We start from the raw sequence: 17,736 nt of genomic DNA on the forward strand, positions 1-17,736 counted from the left end.
TAAAATCAGACCCTTACCTAACACCACAGACAAAAATTAACTCAAATGGATCAAAGACCTAATGTAAGACTTAAAACAACAAAATGCTTAGAAGAAAACACGGGACAAAAGCTTCACATCATTGGATTTGGCAAAGATTTCTTGGCTATGACATCAAGAGTATAGGTAACAAAAACAGACAAATTGGATTTCTTGAAAATTAAAAGAAGTTTGTTCATCCAAAGACTCTATCAACAAGAGTAAAAATGCAATCCAAAGAATGGGAGAAAATATTTGCAAATCATATACTCGATAAGTAATAAATATCCAGAATATTACAGAGAACTTCTAAAACTCAACAACAAACAACAACCCAATTCAAAACTGGACAAAAGATTTGAATAAACATTTCTCCAAAGAGGACCTATGAATGTCCAATAAGCCCGTCAATATGCTCAACATTACTAATCATTTGTTGTTGTTGTTTACTTGCTAAGGCATGTCCGACTCTTTTGTGACGCCATGAGCCCACCAGGCTCCTCTGCCCATGGACTTCCCAGGCAAGAATATTGGAGTGGGTTGCCATTTCCTTCTCCAGGGGAATCTTCCCAACCCAGGGATCAAACCCACATCTCGTGCATTGACAGGAGGATTCTTACCACTGAGCCACCAGGGAAGTCCTTACTAATCATTAGGGAAACACAAATCAAAACTAAAAATAAGAAGCCACTCCACAGTAATTAGGATGGCCACTATCAAAAACAGAGAAAACAAGTATTGGTAAGGATGTGGAGAAATCAGAACCCTTGGGGTGCTGTGGGGTGTAAACTGGTAGTACTATGAAAACGGTATGATGGTTCCTCAAAAAATTAAAAACAGAATTAAAAACCATATGACCCACCAATTCCACTCTGGGTATATACTCAAAAGAACTGAAAGCAGGATCTCAAAGCTATATCTGTACAGCCATGTTCATAACAGCATTATGCAGAATAACTAAAACTTGGAAAAAACCAAGCATGCATTGATGGATAAGCAAAATGTAACATATACATACAACAAAATATTATTCAACCTTAAAACACAATATGCTACGATGTAAATAAACCTTGAGGACATTATGCTAGGTGAAATTAGTCAGTCACAAAAAGACAAATACTGTATGATTCCACTTATATGAGGTCCTCAGTCAAAATTATAGACCAAGAGTAGAATGGTGGTTGAAGGGGACTGGGGAAGAGGAAAACAGGGAGTTACTGTTCAAAGGGTATAGCAGTTCAGTTTTACAAGATGAAAAAAGTTCCAGAGATGGATGGCAGTGATAGTTGCACAGCACTATGAATGTACTAAATATCATAATGCAAAACTGTACATTTTTTAATGGTTAAGATGGTAAACGTTCAGTCGCTCAGTCATGTCCGACTCTTTGCAACCCCATGAATCGCAGCACGCCAGGCCTCCCTGTCCATCACCAACTCCCGGAGTTCACCCAAACTCATGTCCATCGAGTCGGTGATGCCATCCAGCCATCTCATCCTGTCGTCCCCTTCTCCTCCTGTCCCCAATCCCTCCCAGCATCAGAGTCTTTTCCAATGAGTCAACTCTTTGCATGAGGTGGCCAAAGTACTGCAGTTTCAGCTTTAGCATCAGTCCTTCCAAAGAACACCCAGGACTGATCTCCTTTAGAGTGGACTGGTTGGATCTCCCTGTAGTCCAAGGGACTCTCAAGAGTCATTTTACAATGTTATATGTTATTTAAATGTTATATGTTAATTTAAATGTTACATGTTATTTTACCACAAGAAAAAGTGAAGAAAAATCACCTCATGAGCTATATATTAATTACAAAAGTGAATAAGGATTTTTATAACAAATAAATATGCTGGAGGACATCTCTGGTGGTCCAGTGGTTGAGCGTCTGTCCGTCAATGCAGGGGCCATGGGTTCAATCCCTGGTCCAGAAGATCCTACATGCTACAGAGGGACTAAGCCCGCACTCTAGAGCCTCTGAGCCTCAACTACTGAGCCTGTGTGCTACAACTACTGAAGCCTGCGAGCCTAGAGCCGGTGCTCCGCAAAAGAGAAGCCACCGCAGTGAGAAGCCCACTCACCACAACTGGAGAAAGCCCCAGCACAGCAACAAAGACCCCGTGCAGCCAACAAGAACCCACTATAAGCACATATTATTCTGATGAAAATAAAAAGGTAAACAACTCAGCATGTAATGGTAAGTGAAGAAATCAAAGATGAAGGATGGTGTATAAAGAATGTCTTTGTTGTTGTTGTTTAGTTGCTAAGTCTGTGTCTGACTCTTTTGCAACCCCATGTGTGGTGACCTGCCAGGTTCCTCTGTCCACGGGATTTCCCAGGCAAGAGTACTGGAGCGGGCTGTCATTTCCTTCTCCAGGGGATCTTCCTGACCCAGCAATCAAAAACCCATATACCCTGCATTGCCAAGTGGGTTCTTTGCCACTGAGCCACCAGGGAAGCCAAAGTATATACAGTTTGTATTAAAAAGCTGGCAGAGTAGGGGACTTCCCTGGTGGTCGAGTGGCTAAGACTCCTTACTCCCACTGCAGGGGGCCCAGGCTCGAGCCCTAGTCTGGGAACTAGATCCCTTGTGCCACAACTAAAGATTCCACATCCCACACGCCACGAGTAAGACCTGCTGTGGCCAAAGACAGAAAGAAAGAATATACATTTTTTTAAGTTGGCAGAGTAGGAAGAGAATATAAGAGCATGTGTTTTAATATGAATAAAATCTCTGGTTATTAAGAAATAATTAAATTTAAATTAACATATCTGATAATTACTATTAAAAATTATAGTAAGAAATAAATAACACTGCTTGTCTCTGGTAAGCAGAACTGAATGGCTGCAAGATAAAGTCAGGAGAGAGAATGTCACTGTATACACTTTTGTACACTTACAATTTTGAACTATGTGAAGGTACTATTTACTAGCAACTAAAATTTCAAATGTTTAATAAAAAGCTTTACCCATTAGTTTCATGCCACTCTAATTCCTTATCTCATATATCTGCCCGAGCATTTAAGACAACTGGTGTGTCACTCACTTTATTTATTTAGTGGTGGCTGTGCTGGGTCTTCGCTGCTGCTCAGGGGCTTTCTCTAGCTGTGGCGAGCGGGGGCTACCCTCTATTGGGGTGCATAGGAGTCCTGTTGTGGCGGCTTCTTTTGTGGCAGGGCATAAACTCTAAAATGCGGGCTCAGTAGTTGTGGCGCACAGGCCTAGTTGCTCTGCTGTATGTGGAATCTTCCCAGTTCAGGGATTGAACCCATGTTCCCTGCACTGGTATGGATTCGTGCTAAGTCACTTCAGTCGTATCCAGTCATGACCAACTCTTTGCAACCCCATGGGCTGTAGCCCACCAGGCTCCTCTGTCCATGGGATTCTCCAGGCAAGAATACTGGAGTGGGTTGCCATGCCCTCTTCCAGGGCTGCATTGCTAGGCAAATTCTTAACCACTGGACCACCAGGGAAATCCCATTCATTTATTAGTTGAGATATATATATATATATATATATATATATATATTTAACTTTTGGCTGCACTCTGCAGCATATGAGATCTTAGTTCCCCAACCAGGGATCAAACCCACACTCCCTGAATTGGAAGGCAGAGTCTTAACCACCAAGGAAGTTTTTCCATTCATTTATTAACATGTGTTACTGTGTAACTGACTCTGTTATCTCCTCAATGAAGCTGGAAAAGTTATTGTCTCTTCCAATTGTCTGAAATCTACTACCCTAACACTTTACAATGCTGTGTAAACACTAGGCTTTTGTAGGCTGTGTTCTATAGAAATTCAAATGAATATGAGGTATGACGAAACTCGGAGATGTGAATCATGTGTTCAAATTTCAAACAGTATTCCCTTGAAACATTTAGAGGCCTCCAGGTAAAAAGCCATTTTGTGAATTCAAAAATCTCTGGGATTATGAATCAATTCCTCCCCATAATCTTATTTCATAGAGCAGCATTTAGAAAAAGCTGAAACCATGATGTAAGAGTTGGACTGTAAAGAAAGCTGAGTGCCGAAGAATTGGTGCTTTTGAACTGTGGTGTTGGAGAAGACTCTTGAGAGTCCGTTGGACTGCAAGGAGATCCAACCAGTCCATCCTAAAGGAGATCAGCCCTGAGTGTTCACTGGAAGGACTGATGTTGAAGCTGAAACTCCAATACTTTGGCCCCCTGATGCGACGAGCTGATTCATTTGAAAAAATCCTGATCCTGGGAAAGATTGAAGACGGGACGAGAAGGGGACGACAGAGGATGAGATGGTTGGATGGCATCACCGACTCAATGGACATGAGTTTGGGTAAACTCCGGGAGTTGGTGATGGGCAGGGAGGCCTGGCATGCTGTAGTCCACGGGGTTGCAAAGAGTCAGACACGATTGAGCGACTGGACTGAACTGAACTGAAACCATGATTCAGGTGTCAGCTACCTTCCAGAGAGCACCCAGGATTCAAGGATAAGAACAATTTCTTCCTTGAAGAATTATTTATTTATTTTTTGGCCTGCCCCCAAGTGTTCTGGATGTGTTAAGCATTGTATTTTACATTACTTGGCAGAAATGTGGAGCTGGTGAAATTTACACGTTAAAGCCAGAAGTCCTAATCCTCTTGGAGATACAACATATTATAGGTTTTAGGGAGACAGTTTTAGGTTGAAAATAATGAACAACTCTCAAAAATTAGTTGCCTGATGATGTACCAGTCAGACGATGAACTACCTAGAGCTGGAAGTTTCCAACAGGAGTACTGGATAAAATATTTTCATATTAACTATAAAGTTGAACTAGAAAATTCCTAAGGTATATTCTAATACTAAAAGTTCCATTCAGTTCTCAGATTTTTATAAGATGGAATCAAAGGGAAATGTTTGCCTTGCCAGGCTCAGGAATACCACTAAATGCTGAAGCACAAAACACAAACAACCCAGCCATCTATCCTCTTGGTACCAATTTGCTGATATCACTTCTAGTAAAATTAAAAACTAATCAAGCTCCTATCAACCTACTGTCCCCCCAACTTGGCATGTGTGTAAATACATACACGTAAACCTGTGCCAACTTATGACTTAAGAACAGGTTTGAGTGGTCTACAAAAACATAGGATGATTTTTAGGAACCCCACTAGAGTACTCTCTTATTTCTATCATACGTGTGTGCTAAGTCGCTACAGTCATGCCAGACTCTTGGTGACCCCATGGACTGTAGCCCACCAGGCTCTTCTTCTGTCCATGGGATTCTCCAGGCAAAAATACTGGAGTGGGTTGGCATGCCCTCCTCCAGGGGATCTTCCTGACCCAGGGATCCAACTCAAGTCTCTTATGGCTCCTGCACTGGCACGTGGGTTCTTTACCACTAGCACCACATGGGAAGCCCATTCTATCATAGGAGATAGTCAAATATTCATAAACAAAACCTTACACTTTCTGAAAAAATCTGTCCAAAACTGAGTCTGCTTTTCAAACTTAACTCCACGAATTCATTTAGAATTTTCAAACTCCATGTTATCATTTCCAAAAATGAAAATCATTATTCAAACGTACTCTATGTGGGATGACTACTTTGTAACTACTACTGCCATGCAACTTCAGTCTCTGATGCCATGTAATGGTAAACACGCCTGTGGTTCCTTATACGAAGGAAGGTGTGTTCAGCAACCTGAAAGGATGGGATAAACCTAAATCCCAAATAACATCCATCAAAGACCCAACCAATTGGGACCACCAGCCTTTTGGTAAGGTGCTAACATCCTTTGTTGCTGAAGTTTCTTTACACTTGCTTCCTTCAACATCCTGAGACTAGAGACTAAATGGCTTTATGATGGCTTGAATAAATAACAAATTGGTAAGAGAACTGTGTATCATGAGAGCATACATAGTAAGATTGACTTGTTGAACTCATAAAAACCTGTGCCCTATTAATGAGATTTATTCTTTGTATAAGTGAAATGACCTCTGACCACTATTTGTCATAGTTTCCTCTATGTAAATATCATCTCACATAACCCTTTAGAGCCAAGTAGTGGATACTCACTGAACTTTAAAAATCAGTGAAACAAAAAACTAGATAAGCAACAATCTGTTACAGTGGAAGATCAATAAAGATTTCCTTTAAAAATGTTACTTGCCTCAATAGTTAAAAGAAATTTTTTTTGGCCAATGAGTCTTCGGTGTTCATTTACTTCTTCATAATCTTACTGTTTTAAGGGCCTGGAAAGACACGTGGTGCATATCTGCTATTATTATTAATCTTTAAGAACAATTTTAGATAATGATATAAAAATCTTTTCTGAATTGTAAAAAGACTCCTCCAATTAAAAATATTAAATTCCAACATATTATTCCAATAATTTTTATTTTAACTTACTTCTTTCTTCAACCAAGACTTTTAGGATATTAGCTATCCAAAAAAAAAATTTTTTTAAGAAAGAAAAACACTAGCCCCAGGCCTGTTAGCCAGTCTGTGTGACAGACAAAAAAACTTCCTAGTCATGACTGAAAAGGAAATCAAACGTTACATAGTGATCTACACCTGAATGTGTCCATGGCACTTTGAAAAGGCAAGGATGGGATGAGAGTTCTAAGGCTGGCTTTCACAATACTAGTTCACTGACATAATCTTGTCTTCTGAACTATTAAGATAACTAAACCAAATGTCACCATTTCTCAACTTTTCCTCCCACTTTAAAAACCATGACATCTTAAGGGAGATGTATTTCTGCTCTGCACTGGTTAATTCCAGACAAAACCTGTGCCACACAAATAAACTCAGGTGACTTCATAAACTAATACTTTGACATCTTTTTTATGCCATTTTACAATGTTTGCTAATTATCCTGAAATTCACAACAGTTCCTCCTGTTATTAAAATGAGGAAACTGAGGCAAGAGAAGTGAGTTGCTACTCTGCAGCAAGTGGGCATCTCTCCGACACTGCAAGCTCCTGTCCTGCCCTATTAAACCACAGTGCTTTTCTTAAAGGTTTAGTGGCTAAGTGGCTGTGACTCTTTGTGGCCCCATGGACTGTAGCCAGCTAGGCTTCTCTGTCTGTGGGATTTCCCAGGCAAAAGTGCCTATCAAATAAATAGGCACCCAGAAAGCCTTCTCCTCACGGACATGCAAGACATCCCCACCAAGAAGAGACAAAGAAGAGAATTCCTATCCGTGCCCCCCAGGAAGAAGAAACCATAAACCAAAGTACCCAGGCTTCTCAATCTGCACTGTGGACAAGGGGGTAATAAACGAAAGAAAAGAAGGAGTCGAGGGGGACCAACTTCTGAGACTGAAGACCACGTTATCAAGTTTATTCCGCACACTGGGAAATTACTGAAACACTACTTAAGGACAAACGGAATCAGAAATTTGGAGATTTCAGTCTTAAACCCCAAGACAAAAACACCTGAAATTAAAGTTATTTCCGAAACCTGTACAGTTGTTAGCTTATTCTTACTTGCTTCTATGAAACCCACAAAGCCTACTTGGAGTCCCTAGTATTTAGAGCTGATTCCTAGTGTTCACCAGCGTCCACTTTCCCGCGTCCAATTCCAGAAATACGGTTGGGTCTGACCCAGGCAGGATCTTCCGGCACGTTTTCCTCTGAAATTCATTAGCCTCACACCACCTGGAGACGTCCTACCTCCGACAGCTTCCCGTGAACAGTACCATCAACGTGCAGGAGAGAGTAAAACCAGGCATGTACCTTTTACTACGTCCCTTAGAGAAAATAATAAAACTCTGGGAGCAGAAACTGGCAAGGGACACCTCGCCCGGCCCCTGCCTCCCACCACGATACAAAGACAGCGAAAGCAGCCCGGGGTCTCTGCACCCCACAACCTCCCTCTCTCTCTGCAAGAGAGAAGCAGACTTTCGGGGCAACTGGACCCAGCCCTCAACACCCTCCCCCCCTTCCCCACGTGGATCTCCTTCCTCTCCGCAGCGCAGGGTCGCACTGGAGACTGGGGTCTGGAAGGGATCAGACCACGCCGGGGCTGGCGCGGGAGGATGGGGGGACCCGCTCCAGGCAGACACACCAGCCCCTTCCTAGAGGCCCTGGGCTCTAAGCCTCCCGGTTCCGGGGTTTGAGCTCCGACGCCCGGAGACGCCCCCCCAGGTCCCTCCACGTCTCCCCCAGAGGGAAACGCGAAGCCCCAGAAGAACTGCGGGGAGAGCCGGGCTGCCAAGCACCGGGTCCGGGCGGGATGGAGCCCGGGCCGCGTGCGGCGGAAGATGGGAGGCGGCCCTTAGCAGCCACCGCCCCTCCCCGGGCCCCGGCCTCTCCCGGTCCCGAATCGCAGGCTGCGGGGCGGCCTTCCTCTCCTCACCTCAAGGCGGCGGCGGCGGCGTCCCGCGGTCCGGCGGTCCCGGACCCCTGCGTGTAGACGGCGCTGGGCGGGAGGAGACGCCGGTAGCTCCGGCGATGGCTGACAGGCGCGCAGCACCAGGCCGGCCCGGCACACGGGGAGGGGCGGGGCTTCAGAGCTCCGGCCCCGCCCCGCCCCGCCCCCGCTCCCACCTCAGCCGGCGAGCCCCAAGAGGTGACTACGTCCGGGGTTACTCGAGGCCGTTCACCTCCGACCCCGCTCCCCGCGGCGGCGCGGTCTGGCCGGCCAAGCAGAGAGGCGCGGGCCCCGAGGGCCCGGCGACAGCCAATGGGAGGACGGCGCGGGGCGGGGCGACGTGAGGCGATACGGATGGTCCGAGCGCCGCTCTGCCATTCGGGGCCCAGCGGCTAGAGGGCGGGCGGGTCTCGGGGGTGGCCGCCGGCCCTTTCTCCGGGGGCGGTGCCGAGCCGGCGACCCGGCCGGCTCCCCCTCCCGGCGAAGCCGGGAATGGGGGAATGGCGCGGGGGACCATCCGGCTTGCGGCGCGGGAAGGGAGCCCTGGATCGAGCAGGACTGAACGAGGCGGGCGGTGCGCAGGCCGCTTGAGGACCTTACCCTGTTCAATCCCCGTGCCCCGACGCGGAGGGTATCGCATTCATGAACTGCCCAGGATCACACAGGCTGGTTTCCAAGTTCGTGCTGGCAAACAAGCCCTGTTCTGAGACAACCGGCCTCGCTGGGTGGCCCACCCCAAAGGAGTCTGAGGTGCTGAATCCTGAAGCACTTGAGGGGAAGCCTCGATGAAGGAAGCTCAGTAAGAAGGGCAGAGTGCCAAAGGACAGGCTCCTGCGCCTGCCCCGAGCCTAGACGGCAACCAACTCCCGGCTTCTTGGAAAGGAGCGCGCCTCCCCATGTCCACGGTGGTTACACCAGGTCTTTGAGAAGAAGGCAGCCGATTTCTCTAGTTTTGCCAGTTATTTTACAGCAAGATATTCATGGTGATTCTGTGTTGAAAATTAATTCTTTCCAGTAACTGGAAAGAATCCAAACATATAGTAAAACTATAGAGCAGGAGAGAAAGAAAATTAGAGAAAATTAAACTTCAGAAGAAAGAGTGAGATCTTTCCAATCCTGCCCAGGGTACTTTTCTGAACTGCTAACAAGCTTGTGCTAACAAGCTTGTACCAAGAGTGGTACAGAGAATGACAGTTTGGTGGGAAGAAGTCCTGAGCCAGGGGGCAAAGAATGAACAGGGTAGAAATACACAACCTGAGGTCAGAAGTTCTTGGAGGGAAGCAGAAGCAGGGATAGGAAGGCTGGTCAACAGGGAAGAGTATTCTAGAAGCCCTCATCATACCTTTAGGTGGTGACTTCTCCAAGAGTTTACCAACCTATTTGAATAGAATAGAGACTAGAAACACATTCAGGAGGAAATTGTGAACTTTACATAGAGCAGTCACCCAAGTTTCACAATAACTGTCATTAAATGCACCTGTCAATTGAACAAAGAGAGAATCAGAATATAAAGACAACTGAGCAAGGCCTCTCTGTTTAACAAGACGTTTGACTTGATTGGGAAAAAAAAAAGCATGGAAAGAGGAAACTTTGTCTCTTCCCTATGAAGCTGCCATGAAGGAAGCGACTTTACAAAGAACTAAAAATCTTGAGGTTATTTGTCTTATTTTTCATCTACCTTTCCTAGTTCCTACTACTTAATAGATTCTTTCTTAGTGATGTTGCTGTTTATCAGCCTTAGTAATACTGCAGAACCAGGGGGTTGTGCTCAGAAACTGTCCTTATGTGAACCTTCAGCAAGCCCTTACATGTCTTGCTTTTGACGTCATTGAACATTTGAAGTAACTGAGCTTTGTAAAGTACTAGCCAAGGAGAGACCTAATGAATGAGCTACAATGAAAGAAAATGAAGGATGAGTTAAGGTACACCAAGACTGTTTACAAAGGATATAGTAATCTAATTTCTCAAGTAACAGTTGGACCAAGAATGGGCAGAAAGCTGTGTCTTTAAGACAGTTCACCTGGATTTCAACTCCGGATTCTTGTTTTGTTTGGTGCATGCCACAACCTGCCCATCTCCACTATAGGCTCTTGAGCACTGTTCCATAGGTACTTGCCACACAAGCTTATGTCTGTAAGAAGTGGTGGAGGAGAGTTAAGAGGGTGGAGAGCTTAGAGTGGCACATTTCTAGGTGCCATAATGGCTGTAACAGACTGAACTGTGATCTAAATTTATATGTCAAAGTCTCAACCCTCAGGACCTCAGAATATTAGTTGGAGATTGGCTCTTTAAAGAGGAAACTGAACTGAAATGAAGTCATTAGGTGGGCCCTAATTCCAAATGACCGGGGACCTTATAGGAAGAGATTAGGACACAGACACACAATGAGGGAAGACCATCTGTGAATCACAATTGATGAAGCCTTTACCAGATGTGGCTGTTTTGCTGGAGAAGATGGTCAACTACGAGCCAAAAAGAGAAGCCTAAGAGGAAACCAACTCTGCTGACATTTTAATCTTAGACTTACCGCCCCTAGAACTGTGAAGAAATAAACTTCTATTGTTTAAGTCACCCAGTCTGTGATACTCCATCATGGCAGCCCTAAAAAAACGAATACAAGTTTCCAAATACCAAATGGCTTCCAGGTTTTTAAAGAAGGTTAGATTAAGGTATCAGGGATTTTCCCCTGAGCATTCCAGCCTTAAAGATGGTCTGTTACCCTACTATGGGGCAAATAAGAAAAGCCTGAGGGCATACCTATCTTTAAGATATCCCAATCTAGTTGGGAAGACAAAACTAAACACCAAAACAGAGTGTCTAGATCTTGCTCTTTAATTGATAACCATGTAAGTTTTAGAAGAGCTGTACAAAAAAGAGGATAAATTCTCAAAACTAAGTCCAGAAATACATAAGCAGTATGTGTGACTGTCCAGTGCATTTTGGCACTTCATTGTCAACGTCAGTTTGCAGTAGTCTTTCTCAAAATATGTTCCACTGACCACCTGAAACAGAATCAGTCGGTGCTTGTTAAAAATACAGATTACCAGCCTTACTTCAGACTCTTTTTTTTAAGCAGTAATTATTCACCCTGGAGTTAAAGAACAATAGTTTAGGATTTATCATTATTTTTCCCTCTTTGCTGTCAGTGTCTCCAATGAAGAACAACATGTCCTACACCTGCACAAACTAGACAGAAAAGTCTGGCAGGTCAGGCCAAAGCTGAACCAAGGTGGGAAAGAATGTGCCTGAATAGAAAATGGACCCATAGGACTTCCCCGGTGGTCCATCAGTTAAGAATCTGCCTGCCAGTGCAGGGGATGCAGGTTCAGTCCTTGGTCCAGGAAGATCCCACGTGCTGCAGGGCAACTAAGCCCATGCACCACAACTACTGAGCCCACAAGCCCCACCGCAATGAGAAGCCCATGGAAGAGTAGCTCCCCGCTCACTGCAACTAGAGAAAGCCCACGAGGAGCAACTGAGACCCAGCACAGCCAAAAATAAAAATAAACAAATAGAAAATATTTATTATTTTTAAAAAGTAAATGGACCCTCAAAGAGCACCCTCTCCTGGTGGCTGTCTGGCCACGATTCCAAATTCCTTAAATGGCAGAGTCAGTGATAGACCTTTAGGACAGTATTCTTGACTGGGAAATCCCATGGACAGAGGAGCCTGGCAGGCTGCAGTCCATGGCGTCGCATAAGAGTCGGACACGACTTAGCAACTAAACAACAGCACAATACAGGGGATATAATACGATGTTATTTCCCACTGGCCCCCAATACAGAACACTTACACTAATCTGGCTTCCAGCTCCTGCCATGCTTATCTTTACTTTTGCTTATGCTGGCAAACTTGTCCTGCCTCTTTCCTAATTTTCTGAATTTTTCTGTAGTCTGTGGGAGTCCCATTTTCTCAAAGAAGACCTCTTTTATGTCTCCAGCTCCTACTGATTACCCTTCCTTTGAATTCTACTAGCAATCTGGTCACCACCACATGATTCAGCATTTACTGGGCTAAAAATTTTTTGTGGGTATGTTGGTTTCAGCTCTCTAGCTGAATTTTAATTGTCTTAAAAGCAGAGAGCATTTCTTACACTTTGGTACAGCCCTCAATAGCTGCTGCTGCTGCTGCTAAGTCGCTTCAGTTGTGTCCGACTCTGTGCAACCCCAGAGACCGCAGCCCACCAGGCTCCCCCGTCCCTGGGATTCTCCAGGCAGGAACACTGGAGTGGGTTGCCATTTCCTTCTCCAATGCATGAAAGTGATAAGTGAAAGTGAAGTCGCTCAGTCGTGTCCGACTCTTAGCGACCCCATGGACTGCAGCCCACCAGGCTCCTCCGTCCATGGGATTTTCCAGGCAAGAGTACTGGAGTGGGGTGCCACTGCCTTCTCCCCTCAATAGCTAGGTAGAGATATTCGTACGGGCTTCACTGACTGAAAATAAATGCTGGCTCTGTACCTCAGAGACCTCTCTGCTTCCAACGTCTGCTTGTCCGTCTTCAGGTCGCGTATGGGAGGCAAAAACCTCCAGAAGGATACTTCACAGATGGACAGACTTCAAGAAAGTCATTGCCTTGACCAGAACGGAGGCTCTAGTCGTAAGATAAGAGAAAAAAGACAAGAAGACCTGATCAGAACACTGTGTTCTTCAACTCCGGTCAGCCGTGCAGGTTTGTCCAGGATTAAGAGCCTGAGGGAACTTCACACCAAAAGGTCAGAAACTGTCCGCAGGAAGGCAGCTTTTTAAGTCTGGTCCTGATGATGAAAGGCAAGATTACACAACAAGAAAGACAGAGTTCGCCACAGAGGCTCCACACAATGTTTTCACGTGGACACTTGAGTTTTCACAAGGCATTTCAGATTCTCCTCCCTCCTTATTATCCAACTGCAGACACTGCCAAGGCCTAGCTGTCCTATCTATAATTGGCAGTCACCAAAACTTGGCTGCCTCTTGCATGACACCTCCAGTATCTTTTCTTTTGGCTCTGCTGCGTCTTCCTTGCAGCGCGTGGGCTTTCTCTAGTTGTGGCACAAGGGCTTAGTAGTCCCGGAGCATATGGAATCCTAGTTCCCTGACCAGGAATCATTCAAACCTGTGTCCCCTGCATTGGAAGGCAGATTCTGAACCACTGGACCACCAGGGAAGTCCCCAGTATCATTTTTTTAAGCCCTTTCTAAGTCCTATACACTTCATTACTAAATACCTGGAGAAATTTTAAGTGAACCTTTATCTGAAGGCAGGGAGGCTAACATGTTTAAGTCTTGCCTGTTCTTGGGATTCTCACATTTCACAGTGATCAGCTTTGGACCTTCTCATTTCCCACCTCACTCTCCTGCAACCCCAGGAGAGCCTTCCTGGAGAGCTTACTCCCTGTTCCTGCCTTACTGTCTCTTCAGCTTCTCCAGCATCTCCATCTCTCCTGAGTCTGACTTAGCTTTCTCCTGCTACATGTTTAGACCTCACCTGTCTATCCCAAATAAATACCCTCACTTCCCACCACTACTATTATATATGTATGCATACTAAGTTGCCTCAGTTCAGTTCAGTTCAGTCGCTCAGTCGTGTCCGACTCTTTGCAACCCCATGAATCACAGCACGCCAGGCCTCCCTGTCCATCACCAACTCCCGGAGTTCACCCAAACTCATGTGCATCAAGTCGGTGATGCCATCCAGCCATCTCATCCTCTGTCGTCCTCTTTTCCTCCTGCCCCCAATCCCTCCCAGCATCAGAGTCTTTTCCAATGAGTCAACTCTTCGCATGAGGTGGCCAAAGTACTGGAGTTTCAGCCTCAGCATCAGTCCTTCCAATGAACACCCAGGACTGGTCTCCTGTAGGATGGACTGGTTGGATCTCCTTGCAGTTCAAGGGACTCGAAAGAGTCTTCTCCAACACCACAGTTCAAAAGCATCAATTCTTCGGCACTCAGCTTTCTTCACAGTCCAACTCTCACACCCATACATGACCACTGGAAAAACCATAGCCTTGACTAGACAGACCTTTGTTGGCAAAGTAATGTCTCTGCTTTTAAATATGCTATCTAGGTTGGTCATAACTTTCCTTCCAAGAAGTAAGTGTCTTTTAATTTCATGGCTGCAATCACCATCTGCAGGGATTTTGGAGCCCCAAAAAATAAAGTCTGACACTGTTTCCACTGTTTCCCCATCTATTTGCCATGAAGTGATGGGACCAGATGCCATGATATTCGTTTTCTGAATGTTGAGCTTTAAGCCAACTTTTTCATTCTCCTCTTTCACTTTCATCAAGAGGCTTTTTAGTTCCTCTTCACTTTCTGCCATAAGGCTGGTGTAATCTGCATATCTGAGGTTACTGATATTTCTCCTGGCAATCTTGATTCCAGCTTGTGCTTCTTCCAGCCCAGCGTTTCTCAGGATGTACTCTGTATATAAGTTAAATAAGCAGGGTGACAATATACAACCTTGACATACTCCTTTTCCTATTTGGAACCAGTCTGTTGTTCCATGTCCAGTTCTAACTGTTGCTTCCTGACCTGCGTACAGGTTTCTCAAGAGGCAGATCAGGTGGTCTGGTATTCCCATCTCTTGAAGAATTCTCCACACTTTATTGTGATCCACACAGTCAAAGGCTTTGGCATAGTCAATAAAGCAGAAATAGATGTTTTTCTGGAACTCTCTTGCTTTTTTGATGATCCAGCAGATGTTGGCAATTTGATCTCTGGTTCCTCTGCCTTTTCTAAAACCAGCTTGAACCTCTGGAAGTTCACAGTTCACGTATTGCTGAAGCCTGGCTTGGAGAACTTTGAGCATTAGTTTACTAAGTTGCCTCAGTCATGTCCAATTCTCTGTGACCCCATGGACTGTAACCTGCCAGGCTCCTCTGTCCATGGGATTCTCTAGGCAAGAATACTGGAGAGGGTTGCCATGCCCTCCTCCAAGGGATCTTCCCGACTCAGGGATTGAACCTGTATCTCTTACGTCTCCTGCATTGGTGTGTGCGGGTTCTTAACCACTAGCACCACCTGGGAAGCCCCTACTATTATCTATGAAACACAGTAAGTAATAAAATACAACACCAATAATTTTTGAAGAGCCTTTACTTTCAAGGAAAACTGAACCATCACTCAACTTCCTTTCATTCTTTTCACCCCTTCAGTCTTTAAAATAATTTTTAAAATTTTATTTATTTTTGGATGTGCTGGGTCTTTGTTGCTTTTCTCTAGCTGTGGTGCGTGATCTTCCTGTTGCTATGGCTTCTCTTGTTGAGGATCATGGGCTCTAGGGCGTTCGGGCTTCAGTAGTTGCGGCACATGGGCTCAGTAGTTGTGGCTCCCTGGCTCTAGAACACAGGCTCAGTAGTTGTGGCATCTGGGCCTGGTTGCTCTGCCACATGTGGGATCCTCCCAAACTAGGGATCAAACCCATGTCTCCTGCATTGGCAGGTGGATTCTTTACCACTGAGTCACCAGGGAAGTCCCATCCCTTCAGTCTTCAAGTTTCCCTCTCTTATAACTTGGAATAGAAGATTTCCGTGTCCCTGTCTTTTTAAATCTCACCTCTAGTTAACATACTAGACCAGCAGGTAGAAAGCAATCTGTACGAGTCTTGTTTATCAGTGGACCTGCTTCACTGATGTGCCCAAATTTCTTAATGAAAAGAAAGAAGTGGAAACCAAAAATGAATGAAAAAAAATGTAATTTAAATCAATGAATGAGATGGACATATCAATTGACTAGTATAGTTCTGGGGGTGCATACAGGCAAGCAGTCCTGAGAGGTACTGGTTCTTGGTATTGGTGATCTTAGCCAACAGAGGAGGGACGCTGCCTTCTCTGTGTTCTGCACTGTAAAGAGCTGAGCTCTTTAATCAGGTAAACCAGGCTTCACATCCTAACGCCATCACTTAATTAGCTCCGTGACCTACAGCAAATGACCCCCTTTCTGGGCCTCAGTTTCCTTGTCTATAAAACTGAGATAGAACACCTACCTTGTAAGGTTGTGTTTTGGATTAAATGTTATGGCCAAAATGTAAAGTTTCTAACACAAAACTTGGAGGCAGGCTAAAACTATTACTTCCCCCTTTCTCTCCATTCCCCTCTCCATGTCGCACTAATGTTCAGTACAAGAACAAAATATCCTGTGGATGCTCGTTGGATTCAGGACTGATTATGGTATTAAGTTCACTACCCAACCCCAGCCCAGGGCCAATATTCCCAGAGGAACGGAGCATGTGATCAGAGATCTGGGGTTACATCTGAACCTTTTACCCATACTTGGAGGGAGCAAGTAAACAGGAGAGTGGCTCTGGCCTGAGCTTCTGAGAACGAACTGAAAGGCTGGCAATGTGAGCGCTCGCCAGGCCCTGCTCAGCCCCGTGGTTGCACCACACTAAGAAAGCAATTTGGCCCCTGTAGGACAAAAGGAAATTCATATACTGTCAATGGGAGTGTAAATGGGGACAACCTCTTAGAAAACAGTTTGGCATTAGTTAGTGAAGCTGACCATATCCTGCATGTGCTATAACCCAGCTTCCAGTTATGGATTTATACTCTGGAGAAACTTTCAAATGTGTCCCAGGAACATTTTGTCTTCTGGTCCCAAACTGGAAACAACCCAACATCTCTCAGCAGTAGAATGGATAAATAAGCTATGGTGCAATCCAAAGAAGAGGGGATATGTGTATACATGTGGCTGATTCACTTTGCTATACAGAAGAAACTAATACAACATTGCAAAGCAACTATATACTCCAATAAAATTTTTAAAAATAAATTATGATACCTTCATACAGAAAATATTATAAAGCAATGAGAATGAACAAACTACTGGTACAAGAAATAATATGGAAGAATTTCACACACACAATATTGAGCAAAAAAAAGCCAGACACCAAAGAGTATGTTTCTTCAAAAATAGGCAAAATTCATTTGCAATGGTAAAAATCTGAATCATGGTTACTCCTGATGGTGGGTAGTGACTGGGAGACAACACAAAGACAATCCACTTTGTGTTATATGTAATAAAAAGTTTACTTTAAAATTACATAGGGTGTGATCTATCCATTTACATAAGTACAACAGCAGGTAAAAAGTATCTACGTACTGCTGCTGCTGCTGCTAAGTCGCTTCAGTCGTGTCCGACTCTGTGCGACCCCATAGATGGCAGCCCACCAGGCTCCCCCGTCCCTGGGATTCTCCAGGCAAGAACACTGGAGTGGGTTGCCATTTCCTTCTCCAATGCATGAATGTGAAAAGTGAAAGTGAAGTCACTCAGTTTTGTCCGACTCTTTGCGACCCCATGGACTGTAGCCCACCAGGCTCCTCCGTCCATGGGATTTTCCAGGCAAGAGTACTGGAGTGAGGTGCCATTGCCTTCTCCGTATCTAAGTACAAAAGCAGGTAAAAAGTACA

At 44.8% G+C, this 17,736-nt stretch overlaps 1 protein-coding gene across 5 annotated transcripts in view; it reads right to left on the reverse strand.

Moving 5' to 3' along the window:
* ACACA (acetyl-CoA carboxylase alpha) overlaps positions 1–17,736 on the reverse strand; it is a 286,691-nt gene that overhangs the window by 229,322 nt on the left and 39,633 nt on the right. The window contains exon 1 of one of the 5 annotated variants that reach the window (XM_027518134.1): positions 8,336–8,487. The exons of 3 other annotated variants lie outside the window; for them this stretch is intronic. The gene's annotated coding sequence lies outside the window, so the exon portion shown is untranslated. Of the gene's footprint in view, positions 1–8,335; positions 8,488–17,736 lie in introns of those variants that run through there. One more of the 5 variants, XM_027518131.1, reaches the window with a different exon arrangement.

The sequence above is a fragment of the Bos indicus x Bos taurus genome, chromosome 19 (assembly GCF_003369695.1).
Source record: "Bos indicus x Bos taurus breed Angus x Brahman F1 hybrid chromosome 19, Bos_hybrid_MaternalHap_v2.0, whole genome shotgun sequence".
Taxonomy (NCBI): Eukaryota; Metazoa; Chordata; class Mammalia; order Artiodactyla; family Bovidae; genus Bos; species Bos indicus x Bos taurus.